The sequence below is a fragment of the Macrobrachium nipponense genome, chromosome 37, assembly GCF_015104395.2.
Source record: "Macrobrachium nipponense isolate FS-2020 chromosome 37, ASM1510439v2, whole genome shotgun sequence".
In the NCBI taxonomy this organism is placed as follows: Eukaryota; Metazoa; Arthropoda; class Malacostraca; order Decapoda; family Palaemonidae; genus Macrobrachium; species Macrobrachium nipponense.
In genome coordinates, this window is record NC_061097.1 from 52,896,355 (window position 1) to 52,903,854 (window position 7,500).

Sequence of the window (7,500 nt, forward strand, 5' to 3'; positions counted from 1 at the left end):
ATATATGCATATATATATATATATATATATTTACATATATATGTGTGTGTATAATTATACTATAATATAATATAGGATATATATATCATATAATATATATAATATATATTTACATATATATGCATAAAGTATTATAATTTATTAAAATAAAAATTAAATTATTACATAATATATATAATATATATTAATATATATATATATATATATATAATAATATGCACTTACACATATGAATAAATCTATAACATACGCACACGTTTATCAAATACATGTCGCAAAGGTCGTCTGTATATATAATATATATATATATATATATATATATATAATATATATATATATATGTATATATGATATATATATATATATATATAATATATATATATAGATATATATATATATATATATAATTATAAAGACATACGTATATGTACACAAACACAAATATATACATAGATCCCCAATATATATAGATAATATTATATAACATATAGATATTGTTATATATATATATATATAATATGTATGTATACATATATACTATATAAGATATATATACATATATTATATTAATATAGATATGCAAGAAATCTTACATTTACCCGAAGATAACAGGTCGAAATAGTTTTAGATATCTTGAAAACAATATGATATATAAGAGAAAACCTTAATGATCATACTTTAATTACCTAGAGCTTCATTAATTAAAGAGACCGGTCAATCAAAGTAATTAATAACTGCCGTTTGCACAGCTGTATTAAATTATATCTATCACCCTCAGAATCGTAATGAACTAATAATAATCTGACATGGTTATTAAGATAACATATTTGGTTATAGAAGGGATTTTTTGTTTAAATCCACTGATTCTCTAGTGCTAGGAACTATGAATTTTTATGAACATTATGGAGACACCGTCTATGACTGTAAAATAAGCAGACACAATTTTTCCCAGTTTATGAAAGTAATTTTCTAGTTCAATCACTAAAATTGTGAGCTAGCTAAATATTAAATTGAAGCGATACAAAAAGCTGAGACAACAACAACAACAGCAACAACAACAACAACAACAACAACAACAACAACAACAACAACAACAACAACAATAATAATAATAATAATAATAATAATAATAATAATAATAATAATTAATAATAATAATATCTTGGAAGAAGACCCTCTTTGAGGCAAACCTCATTGAAAAGAATGTGATTCTGTCTGTCGAATAATAATCAAAATAACAACTATTCACCATCACGGCATCGTAAACAATCACTGTTACTATTACCTTGAGTGTCATTCTCAACAAGAGTATACAGCACCTATTACAATCAACAAGATCCACTCATATGCCCGTGATGTAGAAATAAATTCCCAATGGTGCATGGCTAACTACGGTAACTACTGTTAACGACTGTACATCCATCAAATGACCATCCAAATATAATTCATATGGAATCATAACCACGACCATGACCATCTAAATATAATCCATATGGAATCATAAACTCGACCATTAAAAGTACAATCATAATTACAGCAAAAATAACACCTGCTAAATAACAATCATTATAAGAAAGTAACTCTCTAAAAGTCTTTATAGATCTGCGACTAATATTATCACGATTTACTCAGTAGGGTCAGGAGAAATAGTTCCACTATAAGTAGCAGCACAGCAAGTGTCTTTACTGATTACTAAAGGATTATCTGGCGGTACACAACTGAAGGGGTAACTGACGCCGAAGAGGTTTGTTAAGGCTTTCCGTATGGTACTCAGGGATTAAATATATTCATTTTATAATAAAAATAAACAATAAAAAAAAACACCCTCACACATCTTATAGACCTTAAAAGTTACTTTTTATAATGTAAAGATTCTTCAAAGGATACTTAAACGATAGGCATCTCAAAAACTGAATTCAAACAGTAACCAAATGTTTCATATAAAGGTTTTTTTGAATGTATAAAAATTTCTTTAATTGAATGTTACTTTTTATAATGCAAGGATTCCTCAAAGGATACTTAAATGTTGGGCATCCTAAAAATGAATTCAAACAGTAACCAAATGTTTCATATAAAGGTTCTTTTGAATGTATAAACGAAAGGTTTATTTGAAAGTTAGTTTTTATAATGTTAAGGATTCCTCAAAGGATACTTGAACGTTATGCATATCAAAAATTAAATTCAAACAGTAACCAAACGCTTCAGAAAACGGTTCTTTTGAATGTATAAACGAAAGGTTTATTTGGAAGTTACTTTTTATAATGTTAAGGATTCCTCAAAGGATACTTAAACGTCATGCATCTCAAAAATTAAATTCAAACAGTAACCAAATATTTCATATAAAAGTTCTTTTGAATGTATAAACGAAAAGTTTATTTGAAAGTTACTTTTTATAAAGTAAGGATTCCTTAAAGAAGAAATTCTTAAACGTTATGCATCTCGAAAATTAAATTAAAACAGTAACCAAATATTTCATATAAAAGTTCTTTTGAATGTATTAAAAATTTTTATTCGAATGTTACTTTTTATAATGTAAGTATTCCTCAAAGGATACTTAAACGTTAGGCATCTCAAAAACTGAATTCAAACAGTAACCAAATTCTTCATATAAACGTTCTTTTGAATGCATAAACGATAGGACTATTTGAATGTTACACAATGTTACACATTCAGGATAACTACATCTTCCTCGACAGTTAGACAGTTACCATTAAATACATAACCCAAGACTAGATTGGAACGTGAAAACTCTTAACCTAGCGCTTTCTTAAAGATGACCTTTGAATGGATATAACCTGTGAGGTTCCTAAAAGTCGCCTAAGGTTCAGGAGAAAGTTACGTTTAAATCAATAACGTGAGATTGAGTAGGAAGTTACCTTTAAATGGACAACCAAAGTGTTCTAAGAGCGCGTTCGTGTCTCCCAAGAAATAGCCCCAGACTGAATCCGGATTAACGAAGGGCCCTAGACTAAGCGGCTTATGAGCATTCCTCTCTCTCTCTCTCTCTCTCTCTCTCTCTCTCTCTCTCTCTCTCTCTCTAATAAGACGCGTACTAAAGCAACGTGTGACAAGATATTCACTCATAAGCGTCGTTGGCAAATTGAGTTATTAATGAGATTATAATTTATCTTCTTTATTAGTGAAAATGACATTCGCTTCCGTCTATCATTTATGAGGAGCTTATCTATATTCTTCTGGTCAACTGAGTATCTACGTACTGTCTTTCTCCAACGAGGTGAATTTGATTTTGGGTTCCGTTAAGTGACAGTTTTCATTATGTCCTTTTCCCAGGAGGTAAAAATTATATTTGCTCTTCATACTGGATAGGTATATAAGCAGCTAATGTGTTTCATTCATTACATCCAAAAAAAATGTTCGCCTTCCATTAGTGATTATTAAGCGTAACTATTGTCTTCGGTTAGAGAGAGAATACTAGTTTCGCTCGTAATTTGCACTAACATGTTTACAAAAAAAAAAAAAAATAATGAAATAAAAAAATTAAAAAATAACATCTTTAAATGCATAAGGGTTATGAGTGATTAATGTTTCCAATTGCCTCTAATCAGAAAACGCTATAAGTCAGTCTGTCTGTAAGACTGACAACTGAATCAGTATCATTGATTTCACCGTTAGTCTGACAGTGCTAAAGGGCAATTTACTGACGTTATTCTGACAACATGTCGAGGTAATCAACGAGAGAGAGAGAGAGAGAGAGAGAGAGAGAGAGAGAGAGAGAGAGAGAGAGAGAGAGAGAGAGAGAGAGAGAGAGAGAGAGAGAGAGAGAGAGAAGGACCTCCTCTTACCTGAAACACGACGTCTTTCTGACCAGGCCTGTGGGAAGAACGAAAAAAAATAATAACAAATGTTATTACACAAAATCTCATGGAAATGTGGTTATATGGTGCCTACATCGTTCGTAAAAGCAATTACTCTTTTACTGGCTGTAATGAAATCAATTACAGAATGCATAAACTGATGAAAATCATAACTCTGTACTATTTAAATTGGGCTCTCCTTTTAGCAGTCCAATTAGAGAACGACATTAGATATATTTAATTGTTTTCTTTCGTCTCCTTTTTTCCCGCGGAAACAAATGCAAAACAATATTCGCCGCCAGATAAGATCGTATGAGATGATAATTCAATTTATTCCTGAAAATGATAAGGTCAGTGTCCAAATTTCATTTGATATAATCTAATATAAAGTCCTGTCATAATCCAAATTAGACTTACGTCATTCTTTTGCTTCGCGAACCTTAGCTTTTATTCCGTTCGCCGTTTCGTTGTTTGGGAGGGGGGGATGGGGGGGGGGGGGGTGGCTTATTTAGGCCCTTTGACTTCGCGGCGTAATGGGGTGGTAATTTCAGCCGTCTTCCAATTTTCCTGCGGGTTTGCAAGGATAGGGGGGCGGGGATAAGAGGGTCGCCTATTACGCCGCCACAGTGATTAGTCATTGCAGATTAAAGATGGCTTTATTGAAATTTGCAACGGAAAAACTTTACCACGCACGCCAGGCGCTGACATTATGTTAGACACAAACAAACATGTATATGTGGGTGGGTGGGTGTATGCTTGTGTGTGTCTGAGTGCAGTTGTATAAATATAAACTAACATTGTATATATCATATATATATATATATATATATATATATATAATATATATATATATATATATAATGTGTGTGTGTGTGCGCGCGCGTGTGTGTGGCAGCTATAATCAAGAGCTCGTCAGCATCACGCCACAGATAAATAAATAAATAAATAAATAAATATATATATATATATATATATATATATTTAAGGCTAGCACATAAGAGTGGTGAGCCATTCCAATAAAGGAAAGCTTTCATAAGTACCGGAGGTCAATTTTTCGTCATCACATGCGAATGAAAAGAATATCGGAGTTTTGCGTTTGAATCCGAAATGTACACAGACGGAAAGTAACACAGATGCAAGCTTAAATACACATTACACTTTGCTGGAGGAGGTGCATCCACATGATATCCATTTCCTCTTTGTAAGGTATCATATCGCGATTATGTTACAAGTCAAATGTTCTCCTCCCTACAGATAAAAGTTAAAAATTATTCACACACACACAGACACATGCATATCTCTTTCTGCTCTCTCTCTCTCTCTCTCTCGTCTTCTCTGTATATATATCTCATGAAGGGTGATTGCAATATATATAATATTTCATAGCCAAACAGTAAATATGTATCTTATATATTATAAATTGGATAAATATATATGTGTGTGTGTGTGTGTGTGTGTATGTATGTATTGTATCGTATGTATGTATGTTATGTATGTATGATGTATAGTATATATATATATATATATATATATATATATATATATATATATATATATATTATATATATATATATATATAATATATATATATAATGTATGTGTGTGTTTGCGTAATTTTTACTCTAAACTTGTCTATAGACTGACATTAGACTTACAGCATTATCTCGTTATAATAACTTACAAAGAGGACCAGGGCATCAAATGGATCTTATGAACTTATGGCTGCTTGTGTCTTACCTTACACTTATATATATATATATATATATATATATATATATATATATATATATATATATATATATATATATATATATATATATATATATATATATAAATATATATATATGTATATATATGATATATATGTATATATATAATGTATATATATATATTATATATTATATATATATATATATATATATTATATATATACAATATATAATATATATATATATATATATATATATATATATATATATATATATATATATATATATATATATATATATATATATATATATATATATATATATATATATATATATATATATATATATATATATATATATATATATATATATATATATATATTCTCTCTCTCTCTCTCTCTCTCTCTCTCTCTCTCTCTCTCTCTCTCTGTATATATATACTGTATATATATAATATATATAAATGTAAAAAATTCATATATATATTATCTTACAAATAAATAAATTAAACCTATGACAAATATCATAATTAATATTGCTATAGTATGTGACATCAATTTTGTCGCTACAAAGTATAAATATCGCCTGTTGCCATGATCTATTAGTTAATGGAAACCCAAGAATAACGTAACATTATCCCAATAACATAGCTGAAGATTATATCAATTAGCAATTCTTTTTATATGTAAAAATAATAATGATAATAATCTATTATCAAAATCAAACATGAAAAAACAAATTAGTCACGATTAATATAAAATCTCAAAAACTATAAAGAAAATAGCTAAAATGGATAAACGCTAACAAATAATCATTGATACAATTCCACGGTAACAAAGCTCAAAATTTTCCTTTTCCGTAAAAACCATATAAATATCAGATATAAATGGACCTATTCAGCATAATTCATTCTTCAGCCACCGACATCAAATGTGCTTTTGACAGAAAGTTGTGGAAGTTAACCAGTACTATTCGAATACTATATTTTACAAAAGAATATATTTTCGGATACATGTGTATGTAATATATAATAATAAAATATTTTATATAATATTATATATATATATATATATCATAATAAATATATATATATATATATATATCTATATATATGTTATATATATATATATATATATACATAATATTTTTATTTATATAATATAATATATATATATATATATATATAAATTATATCTAGTTTAATTAATATAAATTATAATATAATTATATATATATATATATTATTTATATATATAATAATAAATATTTAATATATAATATATTATATATATATATATATATATGTATATATATATATATATATACCTATGTATGAATATATAATATATAATATAACCTTATATTATAAAATATAATATAAATATATTAATATTAAATAATATATATATATATAGTATAATTATATATATATACACCTATAATTTTATATATATATATATAATATATATATATGTAATATATAATATATATATATACCTATATATACTATATATATTATATATATATATATTTTTATTATATATAATATATATATATATACCATATATAGCCTATAATATATGATATATAGTATATATTTACATAGACACCTATATATACAAATATATATAAATATATATATATAATAGATATATATATATAATATATATATATAATATAATATATACTGTTATATACCTATATATACTATCTATATATAATATATAATATATATATAGACACCATATATATATATACATATATATATATGTAATATATATATATACTATATATATATACCTAATATAGATATATATATTATATATATAATATATATTATTATTATACATATATATATTACACATATATATATATATAATATAGATAGATAGGAATATATATATATCATAATATATATCATATATAGGTACTATAATATATATATTATATATATAATATATATATATATATACACA

At 26.1% G+C, this 7,500-nt stretch overlaps 1 long non-coding RNA gene across 1 annotated transcript in view; it reads right to left on the reverse strand.

The window, feature by feature from the left end:
- LOC135208990 (uncharacterized) overlaps positions 1 to 7,500 on the reverse strand; it is a 272,949-nt gene that overhangs the window by 117,360 nt on the left and 148,089 nt on the right. Inside the window, exon 3 of the long non-coding RNA XR_010313273.1 lies at positions 3,804 to 3,831. This is a non-coding gene — a long non-coding RNA (uncharacterized LOC135208990). The remainder of the gene's footprint in view (positions 1 to 3,803; positions 3,832 to 7,500) is intronic.